The sequence below is a fragment of the Mus musculus genome, chromosome 8 (assembly GCF_000001635.26).
Source record: "Mus musculus strain C57BL/6J chromosome 8, GRCm38.p6 C57BL/6J".
Taxonomy (NCBI): Eukaryota; Metazoa; Chordata; class Mammalia; order Rodentia; family Muridae; genus Mus; species Mus musculus.
This window is the reverse complement of record NC_000074.6, coordinates 46,965,757-46,986,651: the sequence shown is the minus strand read 5'-3', so window position 1 is coordinate 46,986,651 and position 20,895 is coordinate 46,965,757. Positions and strand designations below refer to the sequence as shown.

General features: G+C 43.0%; 1 protein-coding gene across 2 annotated transcripts in view; it reads right to left on the bottom strand.

The window, feature by feature from the left end:
• The window catches only part of Enpp6 (ectonucleotide pyrophosphatase/phosphodiesterase 6), a 157,566-nt gene that overhangs the window by 110,111 nt on the left and 26,560 nt on the right, over window positions 1–20,895 (bottom strand). The gene's annotated exons all lie outside the window — the stretch shown is intronic.

Below are 20,895 nucleotides of genomic sequence, written 5' to 3'. Positions count from 1 at the left end.
GTAAATATGAACGTCCACCGGTGAAACCTTGAAAGTTAACAAAGTCAACCCAAGTTTGTAATTGTGCTGACCACAGGGAGGAGCCAGGGAGAAGGGAAGTCTGTAAACTTGTTGTTGTGCCTGGATTTAAACTTTCTAACTTCTCCACTGAACAATTTAGTAACTCAAAACTTAGGTTATAAACTAGAGACAATACATTTAGGTGGGCCTGTTGTGAGCTATGCAGTCTTGTCCCAGAGATAGCCTTTAAAAACAAATTATTTGTCCAGGTCTCCGCTACTGATTTTTGCCTTCATAGGCCCCTAAATGCAGTGTTACTGTTCAAGTTATCAAATGCAAAGAAACTGTTGGTGCCTGGAGCTCACTTGGGGGAGGGGCTGTTAAGTGGAGGAGCTAGAGAGCTAGAGAGAAGGTTCTAGAACTGGATCAGGAGAGGTTGGAAATTGAGGCCGCAGTGTCCCATGAGGGGAAGAGTGAAGCTGGAGAGTGGGACTCTGACACGGAAAAAGAGCTTGAAATAACAAAATGAGTTCTAAGTCGGGAAAACTCGGCAGGGGAAGCCTGTCAGAGGAGAGGGTTGGCAAGGAGATGGGCAAGGCCAAGTGCTCGGCCGCAGGACATATCTGCAGTGATGCTTTTACCTGGTGCAAAATTAAATAACAAATTTTATATGAAAGCTAATGAAATATGTGCGGCCATAGAAGCGACTTAGCAAGTATTGGGTTGTATTAGTGTTAGTGTTGCTTGGAGCCAGGCGTGGTGGCGCACGCCTTTAATCCCAGCACTTGGGAGGCAGTGGTAAGTGGATTCCTGAGTTCGAGGCCAGCCTGGTGTACAAAGTGAGTTCCAGGATAGCCAGGTGTAGTGGCTATTCCTGGTTGTCAACTTGACAATATTTGGAATGAACTACAATCCGGAATTGGAAGGCTCACCAGTGACCCTTATCTGGAGGCTTGGAGATCCTTATCTGGATCTTGGTTTGAAGATCTTGAGCCATAGTGGCTATGGATTCCAGAAGATTGAATCTCCGAGTTTAAGGAACACACCTTTAATCTGGGCTCCACCTTCTGCTGGAGACAATATAAGGACATTGGAAGAAGGGAGTCTAGCTCTTGCTCTTGCTCCTTCGCCTGCTTGCTGCGTGAGACTGAGTAACTGCTAGATCCTTGGACTTCCATTCACAGCTGCGACTGAACAATTGTTGGGAATTGGGCTGCCGACTGTAAGTCATCAATAAATTCCTTTACTATCTAGAGACAGTCCATAAGTTCTGTGACTCTAGAGAACCCTGACTAATACACCAGGGCTATACAGAGAAACCCTGTCTCCAAAAAACCAAAAAAAAAAAAAAAAAAAAGTGTTGCTTGGGTGCTGAGCAGCCATGCGCACGCGCAGCGCGGGCTTGGTCAGTCTGTGGCCACTCTTGGTTCTGACTGGACATTATTTTTCTCCTGCCTCAGCGTCCCCTTGTGGTTAAAGTCAAACCTTCCCAGGGCACCATGGGTGAAGAGAGATTAGCCAAATCACATCTGAGGCGACTCGGACAAGAATGAAACGTCATTCTTTCCTTCAATCAAAGGCCGTGCTTTTTACAACTAAATTACAATTAAATGTTTTTCTTATTAAAAAGTAGAAAAGGGTAATTTGCTCTTAATGCTTATTGGCTTGAAAACACAACATTATTCTTATCCGTTAGAACAATAACATGTTATTGCTTCACTAAGTAAAAGAGATAAGCTATGAAGGAAGGGGGTGGGTAGGAGAAGGGAGGAGAGGGACCGGAAGCCGGGAGAGGTGGGTGCCCAGCGCTGAGCTGCCTGCGTAGGAAGAAGCCCAAGGAAACTGCAGGCTCAGCAGGACACTGAGATCTGCGTTTTTCTGGCCGGGCAGGTCGCATATCTGTCCTGAAGTGACCACTGGGAGAATCTGTTCATAATTCCAAAATGAGCATAGCATGACAGCTCCGTCTCTCTGTCTTGTTAGAGCGTGGACCGCTTTGCTTTCTACTCTGGTGATATTTCGTCTTGGCCTCTTTGTCTATGTAGCATTGCCTGTGATATCATTGCTAAGAATTTAACACAACGTGTCCACATTTTCTGTTTTAGCTTCTTGAATTTCCACTAAAATTATCAAGTTATTCATCTACTCTTAGCAACGTTTACAATAACTCGCTTTTTTTATTAAAAAAAAGGATTTTTATATTTTATCAAGATAATTACATTTTCTGTTAAGTTTGTCAAATTTTAACTACTTATGAAATTGAGCCTTTTTTTAAAATTTTAGATACTTATTTAATTCACCCAGCTTGTCTTTAGTTAGTCTTGGTGACATTTGTTCAGCTCTCAGTTTATACACTGAGTCCTTTGTAATCCTCTTGATTTCCTCTGCCTCAATTTGACTTTCGGTATGTTGGTTTTATTCTCTGTATTGGGTCTTTTCTTACAGCTGTTTAAATGCTATTACTAAGATTTCCGGTGTTTTTATTAATTCTGCTCTTTTCTAGTTAACGTAATCAATACCTCTATGAAAGTCTTTCTCCTTTCCTTCATTTTATTTTGTTGCTTTTCTCGATGCTCCTGAGGACAGAGTTCATTATTTGCATTATTTCTGGTTTAAGTAATGTTTTTGTTATGATTATGTTAAGTAATGATGTTTAGTATTACACTTTTTGTGTGAATATTTTTTTTTTCAGATTCATTAGAATTGTTATATAACTTTCCAACTATCACTAGAGTTAAAAAAAAAAGTCTAAATTGAATTCATTCTTTAAGTGGATACTGTCAGTGTTTAACTGAGTGGTTTCTGAATTTCCAGGTAGAGTTTGCCCGTTTCTATCTACTGCGGAGTGTTTAGATAATGTGTTCTGCATTACAGCTTTGCTCTTTGAGTTCTCTTCTATAGCTGGCTAATCTAGAGATTTGGGAAAGAAGATATATGCTCTGTTTACCCAATATGACAGCTGATATGTATTTTCTTGCTCAGCTTGGTCAGTTCCACCATTTTGAATCTCTAACTGTGCCCTGTGCTCAGGGAAATTGGTGGCCATGAGGTGCAGACATGCTTGGCCAGGGGCACTGAGGAAGGCTGATGCTCCCTTCTAGAGCCTCCAGGGCCCTGCGACTCAGGGTCATGCTAAACTCTGAGCACTGCAGTGGACCAGGGAGCTCTCCAAGTAAAGTTCTCAGAGTAACCAAGAGGTATTGCACTGCCCACGAGGAAACTGTGTCTTCAAGGTCAAGATTTATTTAAAAACCTGATTGTTTTCATAAGCTTTATCTAAATCACAGGTTCTCAACCTGTGGTTTACAACCTCTTTGGGGTAGAATAACCCTTTTAGAGGGGTCATCTAAGACGACCAGAAAACACGGGTATTTATATTACAATTCATAACAGTAGCAAAATCACAGTTATGAAGTATCAACGAAGATAATTTTGTGGTTTGGGGTCACGATCATTATGAAGGTCGAGAACTGCTGATCTAATTGTTACACAACAGTTAATTATAAACCATCTCTCAAATGTTAATTATAAACATTTCATGACTAGTGTATCTGACCTTCCAGGTTTTCAACAGCCATCCTTAAGAAACCAAGACTAATAAAGAAAAAGCGGCTAAAATAAGAGCCCCCATCCACCTTTGCCTTTGGCTCCTGGCAAGATGCCAGACGCTCCAAAGGACTGATAAGTCACAGTCATGGAGACCCAGGGGTCAGACGCTAGCCAGTGTACATCCTGTACACTGAGAAGCACAATTACAGGAAAAAGTCTCCTCCAGGTTTCCAAGGGAAGGGAGCCTTGTAGTCAGCAAGACCTTGACCCGGTCCAGAAAATGACACAACCAGATAGAAACAAATTAAAGGAGCCCTGGGGACCCTCACAAGTAGGTCTCTAGGAACCATCCCTATGCAGGCTTGCCTGATGATGATGATGATAATTGTTGATGATGATGATGATAAATGTTAATTTTTGCCACCTACATGGTCTTTAACACTAGGGATGAGAATATAACCAGAGATTAAGTTAATTAGTTGTGTAACAAAACAAATTTCTACCAACCCCTTACCAGGATTCTCATCCTAACCCTGTTCAACTAGGTAGGGGACTGGTACTGCTAAGGACCTACAAAGGCAATCACTCATGTAACTAGCTTTAAGAAAGGCCCCTACTGGGTCTTACTAAGTACCCCAATAGCTATCAACCTCTAGGGAATAGCTGTCATTGTTTGCTTTCTGTCATCGTCGTCGTCGTGATAAAACACTAACCAAAGCAACTTGTAGAGGAAAGGGTTTATTTGGCTTACAGATTACACAGCCCACCATCTCCTCAAGGAAAGCCAAAGCAGGAACTGAAACAGAGACCACAAGACAGCAGTTCTCAACCTGTGGGTCACGACTCCTTTGTGGGCCACATATCAGATATTCTACATATCAAAATTGACATTGCAATTCATAAGAGTAGCAAAGTTACAGTCATGACGTAACAAACACTAATTTTATGCTTAGGGGTCACCACAACAGGAGGACCTGTATGAAGGGTCCCAGCACTGGGAAGGTCGAGAACCACTGCCATAGGGGAGCACTGCTTATTGGCTTCTTTCTCTCAGCTTGCTCTCTGGGATCACAGTGAGCTTGGGCCCTCCCACATCAATAATCAGTCAAGAAATTATCCTACAGATTTGCCCCCAGGCCAATCTGCTAAAGTCAATTCCTTGGCTGTTGTTTCTTCTTTCCAGGAGAATCTAGTTTCTGTCGAATTGACAAACACTAATCAGACCCATTACTAACTGGGTTCATCTGTCCAAAATAAAAGCCCGATATTCCAGAAAATGCTCAAGATAAAACTTAAGAGAGTAAGTTAAAGCCTTATACTTTTTTTTTCCAGAAAGGACCTCAAGAACCAACCTCAGATAAGTAGATCTAAACCCATGGTCCATAGTTTCTGTTCTCCTGGGGTGTCACCTTGCAACACCTAATACCTTACCTTTGTCCTAGTAGGCAAATCCTGGGCATTCAGTAATGGGAGAACCATTTTTTCCTACTAAGAATCCATTCCATCCAGAAATCACACAAGACACGACTGAATTTGAGAGACACAGGCCTGCAATTTGGCTATATAAATGGTGGAGGGCTGTCCCCTTCAGGCTCCATCATGGTAGGCAAGTCCCTGACTACTTCCAGAGATAGGAATGTGCGGCCATTTTACCACAGTTCTTGAGGAAGTTGCTGGAGTAGCTTTGAGTACACTAAACCAGTGACTCTCCCCACACCCCTGAGGAAGGCGAGGCTTCCAGATAAAGATGGGAAAATCAAAGTATCTGCATTATAATTCAACAGAAGCAACTGCTGGAAGTATCATTTACAGGTGAGAGCTGAAGTTATCCGAAGGACTGGAAAATAAGGAAATACCAAAGGAACAAGGGAGCAAAACTGAAAGAAATTTCAATATGACAGTGTTATATTGGAATATTACCTAATATGTAAAGTAAATACGTAAATCCAATATCTCATTAAGGGAGGTACTATCCTCACCTCCTCCTCAGTGAGGGTAGATAGACTGATGGACTGACTGGCTGCCAGAAATAACGTCGAATGTGGAAAATAAGTGGAGTGGAGAGACCTGGGATGTATGGCACGGGCACAATGAGATGGCCACAATAATAAGGCACGCCTCTGGGTACTCATGGGTGTTCGTAGATGGGAGTAGATACTGAGGGTGATCTTCTAGTCAAGTCTTTGATGCCCGATGGATTTTGATAGGAACTATGGGTTGGGAAGCTTGGTTGTAGTAAGTGCGTTACTAGGGTGTGTGTCTTTGAGGGTACATCTTCTCTTGGCTCCTTTCCATCTCTGCCCTGCTTTGTGGGTGCCATGAGTTGAAGACCCAATTTATCATGAGGTATAGAAATTCTGCTACTGCCAGCTAAATAAGTCCTTCCTCCCTTAAAGTGCCAGGTGTTTTGTCACATCGTGCAGAAGTGACTGGAAAGCTCATTGATGAAGGTTGTTCTCACCTGTGATATAATCAGAGTGCCAGAGGCTCTTCATGTGGCCGTGTGTCAAGGGTCCTTTATCACTGGCATTCATTCAAAGATAACATCATCCCAATCTAACCATGGGAAACAAGCCGAGGCTGGGAAATACATCAAACAAGTATTCCTTAAGACCGTTAATAGCATAATAATTTAAAAACCAAAACCAATATAAGGGAAGACCAAGAAGTTACCACACACCAGTGGCAACAGGGAAGGCATGACAACTGTAAGTAATATGGAATTCTGGATTAAAAAGAGCCATCGAGGAGCCTGTGGAGAAGGCTCAGTGGATAAAATGTTTAGCAGGCAAGCATGAAGACACAAGGTTTTATAGGTATGGTAATATGTGCCCGTGATTTAAGTGCTAGGGACTGGAAAATCCCAGGAGGTTACTGGCCCTTAGTGTAGCCAATTCACTCTGCTTCTGGTTTGGTGAGAGATCCTGCCACAAAAATAATGTTGGCAGCCATCAAAAAAGACAGGTATCAACCTCTAGCTCCATATGTACAATCACACACTCCCAGACACATGCTCACACATGAATACACACACAATTTAAAAAAAAGATTTTTAAAAATTCTCAGTAAATCTAAGTGAATGTGAAAGGTTAGTTAATTAATACTATTATAACGATGCTAGCCCCTTAGTTTTGGTAACAATACTATGTTTCATTAGAGTGTTTAAAATAGTTTATGAGAGCCATCTGCATTATACTGGAAATCCTTCAGGAAATCTAAAGTTTTCTGGAATACAAAGTTCCTTTAAAAATAAAAATTGAAATTAGAATCCTGGTCTTCAGTAAGAGGTCAAGAGAGGATAAAAGTGTCTTTGAAAATACAAAACAACAAAATAACAATTGCCCTTTGTTTAGAAGCTAGGCGGGAAGCTTTCTCGAAATGTATCTATCTGGCTGCTTTGTGAACCAAATCTACAATTACTTTCCTTTTGTCTCAGTGAGGTGTCTACATGTCCTGGCTGAAGCAGGAGATTTTCTGTAGTATGGACCCACTTTAGCTTTCCAGTGACAGTTTATAATCTTTAACCCAAAGCAAGCAAACCAACACACTCAAGTTTGATACAGGGACCCAGGAAAGAGTAGTCATTTAAAAATAAGGCTCCATTTTTTCATAGGACTTTGGTAATCACTAGCTTTGCCTGACGTCTCACACAATTCCCTCAGCTAGTATAAATAGATCCTGCTGATTCTCAGAGCTGGAGTATAGCCCAGAGAAAGTCCTTCTTGTGAAATAAAGGTCTATCTAAAACTAAAGTGCAGATGTCTCTAACATCATATTTTAACTACCATAGTTTGTTAGATTGGTTGTACCTGAACAATGGAAGGTGATACGTATGAAAATTAAACAAGGAGGATAAACACCTAGAATAGAATATATAGAGAATCCTGAAATACCAGTAAGGTTAAAAAAAAAAAAAGGAAGAGGAGGAGGAGGAGGAGGAGGAGAAAGAGAAAGAGGACGAGAAAGAGGACGAGAAAGAGGATGAGAAAGAGGACGAGGAAAAGAGCAAGGGACACAAATGCTCAAATATCAGAATAAAAACAGCAAATGGCTAGGAAACTTCCTGATGAATGTTCAGTCTTAGAGTAGTGAGGAAGATAAAACACCCAGTACAGACGTAGCATTCTGTCATCTGTCAGACAGGTATAAGAGGCTCTCAGATGGTCCTGGAAGGAGTGTGGAGCATTTGAAGAACAGAGTAGCATTAGCTGGTAAGTTTGAAGGTTCTCAGCACTGTGCTAGCACTTCCGGTCCTAGGACCTTAGCAAGGATCAATGTGGTCCCCACTCAGCAGCTCTGCGTGGTCGGTCAGCTCTTTTGACACCCATCTGTCACTTTGGTTGTGCTACTTGAATTCTTTTCCACGCTTCAGTTTACCTCTCTGTGAAATGGGTGTTGCCTGGAGGGTTATTTTGAGTATGGAGTAGATAATTTATGTAAAGAAGCCCCCTCCCCTGTATGTGATGTCTGTTTCATTCTGTCTCAGTGATCAAACACTCTGGACAAAAGCAACTCAGGGGTGAAAAGGGTCTGTGGGGCTTGCACTTCCAGGTCACAGTTCATCACTGGGAGAAATCAGGACAGGATCTTGAGCAGGAAGTTGAAGCAGAAACCAATGAAATTTTATGGCTTGGCTTCATTATATAACCCAGAGCCAAGGCATAGGGAATGCTGCTGCCCTTAGTAGGCTGGGCCTTCTTACATCAACTAACAATCAAGATGAACTCCCACGGACACAAACACCTGACAATTTGACCTAGGCTGTCATGCCACTGAAACGCCTTTCTCGGGTGGCTCTGGGCTGTGTCATGCTGGCAGACAGTGCTAACTGGTACAGTGTCCAGATGACTGACTCTGCTCATGGGGTGAGTGGAGGCAGCCTTCCAGAGCCCAGATGTTCTTGATGTTTCGGGTCCTATCCACCTGTCCTTCTTGAGGAGGGGATAAATATCTTGTATACCTTTACAAAACTTTAGGATACAAACTTGACTGTGTCCTAGGGACATTCAGATAGGCTTACTGTACACGGAGATGGGTCCACAAATATTTATTTCAGCACTGTTTGCTAAGGCAAAACATTATAAACCATTCTAAAGATTAATTAATTATTGAGAATATGAATAATTAATAAAAGTCATGCATGTTCATATAATAGAATACTATAGAACTATTCAAAGGAGTAACAAATACTTAGCTTTTTTGTTTGATCTCAAGGACCACATTCAGTGCTCTCAATAAGTTGCTGTTGGATGCATTCAACATAGCATGGCTAATACACAAGTCTACAACACTCCAAAGTAACAGCAAAAGCGCACGGGGAATTGGACAAGGTGCTACAACTTTGAACGTAATGTTCTACTCATTTAAAAACTTGACAAGCTGTTGTAATTCCACACACTCAACGGTTGGCTTATGAATACCATTTGTATTATGCCTTCTGTAGGCCAGAAACTATTAGAACTTTAAGAAAAAAAATCAGCAGGTCTTGGTGATTAATTAAACATGTGGGTGGTGAGGGAGGGCGAAGGGCATTGGATGATCCCCAAGCTTCTGCCTTAGATGACAGAGTAGGGCCATTTGTCAAGACCTGGACTGCAGGAAAATCGCCATCTTAAAGCAATCACCCTGTCATATAAATCAGAAAGGGAGGGAAGTTAACCTAATTTAAACCATGATCCCAGGTAACAGAGGAACTCTATCTTCCTCATAGTCCCAGGGAGGTGATCTCCGCACAACAGACACCACCGAGCAATTCTGGATCCTGCCTCAAGCTCTCTCATACATATGACCCCACGCTCTTCCTTTATGTCTTTGCTGGATGAATAGATATCATCACTCAATGCAGAGAGAGGATTGATTCGTTGATATTGACTAATTATAAGAGAGTTGAAGTGTTAAAAAAAATTTAGAATCAACCCAAATTTTTGTTGTTATTTCTTAGGAGAGGCAGCTGCAGAAAGAATATGTTTGAGTTTACATTTAAACTGTGAAATAGGAAGGGAACACAGGGCGGTGTGTTAAGTTGAAAATATTGTTGTGATGGGATCAGCACACCTTGGTTGTGGCAGTGTGCAAAGAACTGCTTTGAAGAAGGTACAGAAGTAGCAGCTGCAAACTCTTGCCAAAGCTGCAAACTTCTTATTTTGCAGAGAAAAAGAGCTGAGTTCCACGTAGGCAGGGCAGGTGGGCAGAAAGCATGCCCTTGGGGACACAGAAGGAAGCAGCAGCCGAGTCTTGAACTCCCACAACAATGCCCTTTCAGATTTCAGCTTTACTGGACCTCTTTCTCTCCATCTTTTATTGTTTAGATTCGGTAATATGTTTGCTTGTTTGTTTGTTTGTTTGTTTTTGCTTTTAGTGATTTCGTTATATGGCCTTCATTTGAGACTCTTGGAGTCACTGTGCTTCAAAATTGGAATATTTTACTGATTTAAGAAAGGCCTTTTTACAGAAACCACCGTAACGGAGTCTAAGACATTACTCAGGCACCAAGTCCAAGTTGATATCTAGTATTTAATAATAATAATAATAATAATAATAATAATAATAATAATAATAATAAAAATCAAGACTGCTGCTGTTGCAATAGCTTTTTTTCCTTTTTAGTCAGTGTTGTTCTTAAAGTCTAAGGACTAAATATTTGTAAAAGTTTTGTTTTACAAAAAGTGCGTGTGTGTGTGTGTGTGTGTGTGTGTGTGTGTGTGTGTGTGTGTGTGTGAATGAGATAATTCAATGCCTTAGACATCCTCAAATAAAAGCTTGGTGAGTCTATGACACCTAGTCCGTGTAGGTAAAATCAGGATTTTCTACTTAATGAATGACTAAACATTGACTTCAGATGTCTGCTATGTTCTGAGATGTTAGTTTCTAGAACACAGAACAGTTTGAGATTCACAAGAAGCTGAGGAAGATTCCAGAGATTTCCTGTATGGCCCCTGATGCCACTTATGTAGCCTTCCCTACTCTTGAGCTCCATGGCTGACTGGGCGTGCCTTACATTTGGAGAACTCCCATTGGCTCATACACAGCCATCATTTACATCCCGCTTCACTCTTGCTACACTTCCTGTTAGTCTGGAAAAAGAAATGTCTGACCGGTGTCCACTATCACATTATAATAAGAGATACCTTCACTTGCCTAAACGCCACGCATGTGCCGCAGATTTACGCCCCTCCCCCTACCTGTCTTTAGAATTTCGTTTTCTCTAGAGCGATGCCACACATTGTTTCCTCTTCGCAAGTTGGCTTCTTTCAGCTGGTCACGGACATCTTTCCCTGTCTCATCCCAGCCCCATAGCTCAGCCCTTCTCAGCATAGATTACCCCACTGTCTCGACATTCCCCTGTTTACGTATCCTGTCACACACTAAAGGACATCGTGGTTTCCTCTAAGTTTCAGTAATTACAAATGAAACTTCTCCAGGCTTGCAGATAGACACGAGTTTTCCTCTCCTTTGGGGAGATGCCGAGCACTGGAGTTGCTGGTTTGAATGATAAAAGTCTGTCTTCTAAGAAGGAGAAACCTGGAGGCTAAAAAGCTCACCAAGATTTGGCACTGCCGTAGTAGTTACATCCTGACGTCTCATTATTGTCTCCATTCCCACTTCCTTCCCTCTCTACAGGATATACAGCATCTTTTCCCATGCCTGCTTCGCCGCTCCCCCACCCTCACCCTGCCCCCGTTTTGTTTTTTTTTTTTTTAGTGAGAGGTCTGCTGAGGTCTTCGACTCGTGCCTTCTTAGGTTGCTTGTTTTCTTTCTTGAAAAACGTAAAAAATGCTTTACTTATTATTTTATGTGTATGAATGGGTCACCTGCTTGTGCACTATCAGCTTGGCTTGTGCTCCCAGTGGCCAGAAGGAGGTGTAAGATCCCCTGGAACAAGTTATAGATGGTTGTAAGCCACCACGTGGGTGCTGGGAAGTAATCCCAAATTTGCAAGAGCAGCAAATGTTCTTAAGTGCTAAGCCAGCTCTTCAGCTCTGCTTGTTTTCATAACATGAAGTTCCTTCTTGTTTTTGAATCAGATCTTTATCCTGTGTCTTACCCAAATTTTAGCACAAGTCATGTCTGTGGCCTGTCCTGCCGTTCTCTTAACCATGACTTCATAGAACATTTAATTTTAATAAAATCTGGCTTTGGGGATCTGGAAAGATGTCTCATTTTAGCTGTTCTTCCAGAAGACCTGGGTTCAATTTCCAGCACACACATGGCACCTCACAACCATGTCTGTAACTCTAGTTACAGCTTTTTCTGGCATCTGAGAGCAACAGGCTCACATGTGGTATGCAGACATGCATGCAGGAAAACACCTATACTCATACAATTTTTAAAAATTAAGTTTAATGAAATCTGGCTTTAATTACTCATTTTATGGATTGTGACTTTGATATTCCATCTAAAAATCCATTATTACAACAAATGGCCCTCATGCTTTCTTCCATGTTTCTTGTGGTATTTAAATCTCTGGCTTACTTTGGGGATAGATGTAACTAAGGCCTACACTGTTGTTGTTGAGGGATTCAGTCAGTCCCTCAACCCGTAGGGGAACCAGGGTTTCAGTACTCAGGTGGGCAAGAAGTCGGTGAAAAGTGACAAACAGACACTGACACAGAGAAGAGTGCTGTATCTGAATGTAATTTCTCAAAGCAAGCATCTGACTTATTTTACAGAAGAAAATAAGGAAGTTAGGTGACACATCAGCCAAGGTACATTGAAGTTATCTGACACAAAACAGAGAAATGCATACATAAAGACTAGCAGGAACTAGGCAGTGGTTACAACTGAGATAAAAGGCGGCCCTTTCTAAAGTCAGCCATTAGGGAGCCAGGTGAGGATTTCACACCCTAGTCATAATTTATGCTATTCCTCTGAGCCTTGTGAAAACTTGAACCAGGGGGTTCTGCTCTTGCTAACCTTTTCGTGAATAATGCAATACTCTAGTTCCTCCTTAAACCACAACCCTCCTTCTTCCTAGGTCATTGTAAATTCTTGATTATGGGAGTAACCTGGCTGTTCTAAGTTTACTTTGTTGAACTAGCCCTGAGATTTTTAGCTCTTACCCAGTAAAATACTGCAAGAAAGCATGCAAGAACCTCCACACTATTGCAGGGACAAATCTGGTTATGGGACACCAGAGACTCTCCAGGAGACTAAATTTTCATGAAACTTTTTACCTTAGGACTGCAGCCACGCTTTTGGACTTGCCACACAGACTCCACTGGAGTGGGTGTGACAGTTGGTGGTGTGTTTTGTTTTTGTTTTCTCTTTACTGTTGCCATCTAATATGTCCATTTACCTCAGAATCTTTTGTTGTAAAGGCTTTTCTTTTTTTTATCTCCACCTGTTGGCATTATTCTAGTTTCAAGGCTCAGTTGGTCTATTTATGTAGGTCTTACTGACATCCCTGCTCTCTTCCATTGATCTATTATTGCACTGTGCCATAGTATTTTGATTATTGTCGTTTTATACAGAGTTATAGTTTTGGGTAGCAGCAGTTCCCTAATTTTTTTCTTCCTAAATAATGATTGAAATTCAGTAATCTTTGCCTTTTGTCTCTCTATAAACGTTAGGATCGGCTACCCACAAAATAACGCTCTAGGCTTTTGACTGGGATTGGACTGAATTTATCACTCATTTGGGAAGTAACTAAGACTTGGCAGCCCTCCCATCTGTGAACATAGCATCTCTCTCCATTTACTTAGTCATTTAAGAAATAGTGTTTACTGGGATTTCATAGTTTTCATCCAACAGGTCTTATACATATTTTCTTATTTTCTTAGGTTTCCCACCTATTCCATTTGTGGATGCTATTCTAATAGCACATGGCATTGCATTTTTAATCTTAAATGCTACTTATTCATTATTGGTTTGTAGAAGAGTGATGGGTTTTTCTATCATTGCCTTGTTTCCAGCAACCTTGCTGTGCATGCTCCATTTTCTTATGCTATTTATTGACGTATTAGCTTTTCTACATAGATGATGTCATCTGTGGATAAACATAGTTTCAACTGTTCCTTTCCCCTCTCAGGCTGTTAGCTAGGTCTTCCCACATACTGTGGAAGCTGGGCCATGAGAGGCCACTGTGTTACACTGTTCTTCAACACACTAGGAAGGCTTTAACATTATTTTAATTATGTTATTTGTTGAACTTTTATACATAGTACTTTCAACCTTAGGGACTCCCCCTCTATGCCTAGTTTAGGTTAAGATTTTATCATGGATAGCTATTGGATTTATTAATCTTTTTCTGTACCTATTGATATACCCCTGTGAGTTTTCTATTGTATGTAATTGATTCTATTAGTTGATTTTCGAAAGCTGAGCCAGCCATACATACCTAGGATAAACTCTTCTGAGTTATGATGTTGAACACATTTTGTACATAGCTCGGTCTGTCTTGCTAATACATCTGTGCATCCTAAAATGATGTTTAGGTCAACATCAACAATGAACTGCAGGTACGATGGTGATCTCACATGATTATAGTGAAATTAAAAATTCCTATTACTTAGGGATAAATATGGGCATGAGTAAAGCTACTGCACTAACAGTCTGTGAGGCCATAACAATACATTTATGTATAGAAGGTAATAAATTACTAAGATAGTGCTTTATATACCAGCAGGGCTGGGGTGCAATTAGAAAAAGTCCCTTGCTCTACACTTAGGGGAGCATTTTGTAAACACAGTGAAGGGTCCACTGTAACCTATATAGGAGTGGGGTAGGGTTAGGGGTAGGGTTAAGGTTAGGACTTGGGTTTGTTAGGGCTAAGGTTTGTTAGGGTTAGAATTAGGATTTGTTAGGGCTAGGTTCGGAGGAATGTGGTATCAGGAAGTGAACTAGAGAAAGACACGGGGTAGGACCATCTTCCTAAAGAGTCATTATTCCTTCAGGTCTCTTAGAAGTTATAGAGCACACAGTTCTGGATATATAGCAGGATTTAAATTATTATTATTTTGAAAAATAAACTTTCTTTTTGGCTTCCTGCCTGCTCCTTCCCTTTTTCCAGTAAATTAAGAACATCACATTCTTTTGCTTATCATCTAAGAAGGAGGAGAGGGCTCGTCAGTGCCTGCCTTTGCTTGCTTCTGGCTGCATTTCTGTGCAGTACCTTTGATAAACTCCTTTCTTATAAAGCGGTCTGGACGAGACCTTTTGCACTACCAGTAATGATTTCTGCTGCTTGCTGTCAGATCACAGCAAGCACCTGTCTCCATGGAGCCTCGCCGTCAGATGCAGGAGGGGGTGCCAATTTCCTTCCTTGACAAATGTTAATAGTCACCCTACGTCTCCTTGCACAGGGTCATGGGGGGCTAAAATGGCCTAAATTTTACTCTCTGGGACAACATTTCTCTACTTGGGACATTTGGTCATTATTGATCCCAGGCTGTCCTCTCTATGTAAGGGACTGGACCACAACGCTCCATTATGTACTGGGAGCCTGTTCTCTGAAGAGATCCGTGGCTTCAAAACACTTTCAGATAAAAAATTTCACAGAGAATTTTTTCATCTTAATAAAAATAGTGACCATTTCTAGACCCAAACACTGACATTAGGCCACCTTCATGCAGCGCCCACAGATCTTATGTTATAAAAGAGCAAGTGTGGCATACAGGTCGCAGAGAGAATGTATTATTTCTTTAAATGTACACTAGTTACTTCATGAGTTTAGTATTAAATTGGGTTTTAGAAAAATCTAATGTAACAAAACCTTCCCCAAACCTGATGGGGCTGCCAGGAATGTGATGAGCTGAACCCCAAGGCAGCCAGGACTCTAGAAGGTGCTTCTTCTGAGACCCACTGCCTAGGTGGCTCTAGGACATCCTCTCGGCTCCCAGGTCTTTGTGATGTCTGTGGAAAGAATTCACAGGAGACCCGTGGAGTAGAATGGTGGGAGGCAGATAGTGTTCATTGCAGGGCAAAGTAAGACTCTCTCAAGAGTGAGAGGAAGCAATAACCAGGGAGCCCAAGATGCCAACTTCCATTTTTGATAGCCCTTACTTTGTTCTTACTTTGGCTAGAGCTGGAGAGGTGGTTTAATGGTTAGCGAGCACTGCCTGCGCTGACAGAGGACCAGAGTTTGGTCCCCTGCACTCAAGTCCCATGGCTCATAGACACCTGTAATTATAGTTTCAGAGGATCTGCCACCGCTTGGCTCCGTGGGCATCTATACTCACACACGGCCGTACCACATGTTTACCCAACACACGCAATTAAAAATGAGTTACAATAAACACTTAAACTCTCTTAGATAGACATGAGTAAAATATGACACTATCCCTACTAGGAACAGTGGCTTTTGTAATAACGATTCCCGCAGGAGAGTGGGGAGGAAGGAGGGGAGGTGCTTTTACCTAATAAACCCCCCTGTGTCTGCATGGGAGACAGCATTCAGCTAGAGTCTGTCTGCTTCCCACTGAGCCAGTCAATCTTTAGTTAGCCCTTTGACTTCCAGGGCTGGTTTTTCTCCATGGAACCTTCTTCTGTTACTGTTGCTGGTTTTCTTTTTCCTCTTCTTTTGTTTCTTTTCTTTTCTTTATATTCCAGGCTGTAGTCACTAAGCTTGGCCCCAAGCTTCCGGTTCTCCTACCTCCACTACCCAAACTCTAGGATTACAATCAGTGGGGGAACATATGCAATATTTATATTATATATTTTAGCATGTGGGAGGCAAGCTCTCACCACAGAAGTTTTATGTTTAAAAGTAGAATGTGTCTGCAGTGCATCTCTACTAGGCGAAAACACAGCCCCTTCCCCTATAATCATTCATACATGATTGTGCCGGCGTTCAGTAAACAGGTTGCCTTTTTTGCAGGCCATGGGCACGGTCCCTGCTGCCATATGGAGGTCTCAGGACTTCCTTTTCTTGTCATGTCAGTCTGACAACATAATGGATTTCTTTTCACAAAATGGTCTTGTATGGAGAAAAAAAAAGCCCAGATGTTTTGTTTTTAAATGTTATGGCAACAGCTATGTTATTATAAAAATACACACAATATACACAGTACACATATCAGTCATTCATTCAATAAATACATTTTAAATGCAATTTTTAAAAAAGGGAAAGTAAAGAGAGCTGGAGAGATGGCTCAGTGGGTAAAGGTGACCCCCACCAAGCCTAACAACCTAAGTTAACCCTGGGTCCGTGCTGTAGAGGGCAAGACCTGACTTCCGTTGTCCTCTGGCCTCCTCGTGTGTATGGTGAGACATGGGTACCTCCTGTCTGCACACAAAATAAATAATAACATGTAATTTTTACAATTAAGCAAATAATCAGAAACTGCCTCTAAATAGCAGAGGCCACTATGAGAAAATGTTCCTTGGAAGAGCTGGGAAATGCTATTCTCTGAGCTCCATCCTGGAGAGTGGCAATTAGCTCCTTTGTTGTCTGCCTATCGACCAGCCCTGGCTACTATTCTTAAACATGAATAGTGTTGTGCAATATTGTACCCCCCCACACACACACACACCACACAGAGACAGAGACAGAGACAGAGACAGAGAGATTAAGTAGATGCCTCAGAGTTGTCTCCCTCTAGTGGCCAAATGGTTTTTATGCTTTTCTTTTGTTTTTTTTTTTTTTTTTTTTTTTTAGTTTCATGAGGTCATGAGCACTTTATTTAAGCTGGTTATATTAGTTAGTAAATGCATTATCCTGAGATACTATAATTCTAACAGTTAAAAATCAAATTCCCGGGGCTGGTGAGATGGCTCAGTGGGTAAGAGCACCCAACTGCTCTTCTGAAGGTCAGGAGTTCAAATCCCAGCAACCACATGGTGGCTCACAACCATCCGTAACGAAATCTGACTCCCTCTTCTGGAGTGTCTGAAGACAGCAACAGTGTACTTACATATAATAAATAAATAAACAAATAAACAAATAAATAAAATCTTAAAAAAAAAAAATCAAATTCCCAAGACACCGCAACAACTTAAGCCTCTTATTGCGTGGCTATATTATATAATACTTCATGGGGATTTTACCGATTTTGGAAAACCCAATTTTTTAAATTAAATTATTTTTTCTTTACAACCCAATATCAGTCCATCCTCTCCTCTAAGTACCCCCCTCACACAAGTCTTCCCCTCATTCCTTCTTCCCCAGGGAAGCCCTACTCTGGGTACTACCCCCCACCCCCATGCACACATGAATTCCCTGCGGGCCTAGGCGCCCTCTCCCACTGAAGGCACACAAGACTTTTGCTATTCTCTTAACCATGCAGAGGAAGCCAAGGACATATGGCATCATAGTTCTTGTAGGGAATGTATCTCTTGACCATGAACATAGCAGCTGAGTGTGTTTCCTCACCACTAATCCTGGAAAGAAAATGTCAGCTTCAAAGAGTTCATGTGAGAGTGAGCATAAGTAACTGTGAAATGAAAGTAAGGAAGGAGTGGTTGCAGTGTCACAGGTATGGGTCAGAAAGCTTCACACACTGACGTCACCCAGTTACACAGACGTCAAATGCCGATGGGTGTGGACTTTGCTGATCTCCCAGCGTGGCCCTTAAGAAGCTTTAAATCTTCCCAAGTCAAGACGGAGAGGTTGTAGGACACGCTCCCGACAAACTAGAGATGCTCCAAGGCAGTCAGAATAGGGACTTTCTAGCTAGAGCCTCTAGAAGTGAATGAGGCCTTACCATCACCTGAGCTCAGTCCCAGGAGGCCCATTCCCAGCTTCTGACATCTGGAGCCATAAAATGAAATACTCTCTGAGTTGCTGGAAGCCACTTGATCTGCAATAGAACACTGTTTTGTGCCCTAATGACTGTCCTCCAGGAAATGAGTTTGGGCAGGTTTTAAATGTGCATGCGTGCATGTGTGCATGTGTGTGTGTGATATTTGAATGTGTGCGTGTATGTTTTGGGTGATTAGGAGCACCATGTGCGGGCAGTAGTCTGAGCATTCATGTGGAGGTCTGGGCTTAATGCCCAGAGTGGACCTTGGTTGCTCTTCCGTCTCACTCATTGAGACAGAGTCTCTCAGCGGAACCCAGAGCTCACTAATATGTCTAGTCTCCTTAGCTTGCTCTGGGCAGTCTGTCTCGCCTTCTAAGAAGCCAGAATTATGGTGTGTCTGACATTTATACGGATTTGTGGGAATCCAAAAGTCCAGTCTTCATGTTGATTTCTGTGGGCAGTGCATCCACCACTGAGCCATCTCCCTACCCCTGAATCTATTCATGTTAGTCAGAAGTGACCCAGCTAGCTTTGTTCACGCTGTGCATCGGACCATTCAAACTTGGCTAAGACTCATATCTGAGGAGGTGGACCCTCGTGGGCAGGTCTCAGCAACATGCCCCATGCTGTTGAGAGAAATGTCCTGTCATCCCAGAAGGCCATGTTCCTTCTCTCAAGGAATTGGATTCAAAGTCTCATTGGTCCCTTACACCTCCGCATTCTATTAATCTCTCTCTCTCTCTCTGTGTATAAAACATTAAGTGTGTGTGTGTATATACTATATATATAACATTGAAGGTATATATACATATATATATATATATATATATATATATATATAAAACATTGAATTATATATATATAACATATAACAACTGTGTGTGTGTATATATGTGTGTGTGTGTGTGTGTGTGTGTGTGTGTGTGTTCACTTTATTAACTTGTTATTGGTTCCTTGAGTTTCACATCAGTCCCAGTCATCTCCCTGGCCCCTCATATCCACTCTCTGCCCTTGCAACCTCCCCCTCCAATCAAAAAACAGACCAAAAAAAAAAAAAAAGAAGAAGAAGAAGAAAAAGGAAAAGACAAGCCCTAAACTAAACCCTACCAACTCAAAACAAACCAGAGAAGCAAATAAAACCTACAACCCATCTCATCGTGGAAACTGTGGTGTGTCACAGTGTGTCCCACAGTGTGTCCCTCTATCCACACGTCTCCTCTTGCAAATGTTCATTGCCATGAGTCATTGGTCTGGTTCCAGATCTCTGGCTTCTGTGACACCATCAATATTGGATCTTCTCGGGGACTCCTCCTGGTTATCCTGTTGTTGCCATGTGTCATGGGTCAGCAGGATCAGCCCTTTCACACATCACAGCCATTTGAAGATGATAGAGATGGTGGGGTAGGCCAACTCAAAGCCATTAATCTAGGCCTGGGTGGCAGCTGTGCTGGTCAGCTCGACAGCTCTCCTTATCCACTCCACCCCAGTGAGTTCTTCAACACTGCTTTTCTAGGCCACCCTGTGCTGCCATTGGCAGGAGACAGGGTCAGCTCTCCTGCCCTCATGCCCTCTAGACTGGATCACCAGCGCTCAGCCTCCAGAGCCAGCTCCAGGGTGCTGCTCAGTCTAGGTGTGAGGCCTGTTCACCCGTGTGAGGGGCTGGGCCAATTCTCCTGTTCTCATGCCCTCAGGGCCAGGCTCACCCATGCCCTCCCCATTAAGGCCAGTTTCTCTGTTGTGCTTAGGTGAGGCACAGGGCTCATTCTCCCAAGTGCCAGTGAGAGGCAGGGCTAGGGCTCCAGTTCTGAATTTGGTGCCAGCTCTTCCACAGGTAGGGGGAGAGGAAGGGCATCACCCCTGTGCCCTCTCCACTTACTGGCAGATGAGTGGTGAGGCTGACTCTCTGTGCCCATGCCCTCTTGGCCAGCTCACCTTCTCCCCACCCCCCACCCCCACCCCCACCCCCTGGGGCCAGCTATACTGTGCTGCCCAAGCGAGGTGCAGGGTCCAGTCTTCTGAGTGTTGTAGCCAGTGAGGGCAGCTCAACTGCTCTCATGAGCCTGGGGCAATCAGTCCTGACTGCTTCAGGTAGCTAGGGATGAAGGGAAAAGGGCACCCACACCTCCCTTGCCCAGGCTACCTCAACTACTAGCTCGCCTGTTCTCATGATCCCATGGACCGCTCTCCCCACCACAAGGGGTGAGGGTGCCACCTCTGTGTTTGTGCCACCTCATGGCAAAGGAGTAGCAGGGTCGGAATTCCTGTGTTCTCACCTTGGGAGCTGGCTCGCCTGCACCGCCACCACTCGGGCCAGCTCTGCTGTGCTATCCAGGCGAGGTGCAGAGCCAAAGTGCTTCAGCCAGTGAGGGGCAGGGCCCGCTGTCCTGACGGCGGAGGTGACGAGGGGTGGAAGCGGTTTGGGGAGGACATCACCTCCATGTCAGTGCCAATCATGCCTTCAGGGCTGGCCAACTGCTCCCCGCCAATAGGGCCAGCTTTCTGTGCTGCTTGCGACAGGGCCCACCCTCCCTCTCCAGTGCTCTGCTCCCACTGGTGAGACCCAGGGCAGCTCTCCAGAGCACCACAGCCAGGGAGGGGCGGGGCCGATCCTGCTCAGCCCCTGGAGGTGCACACAGTCCCTAGCAGCTGCCCAAACCAGGGACATCCC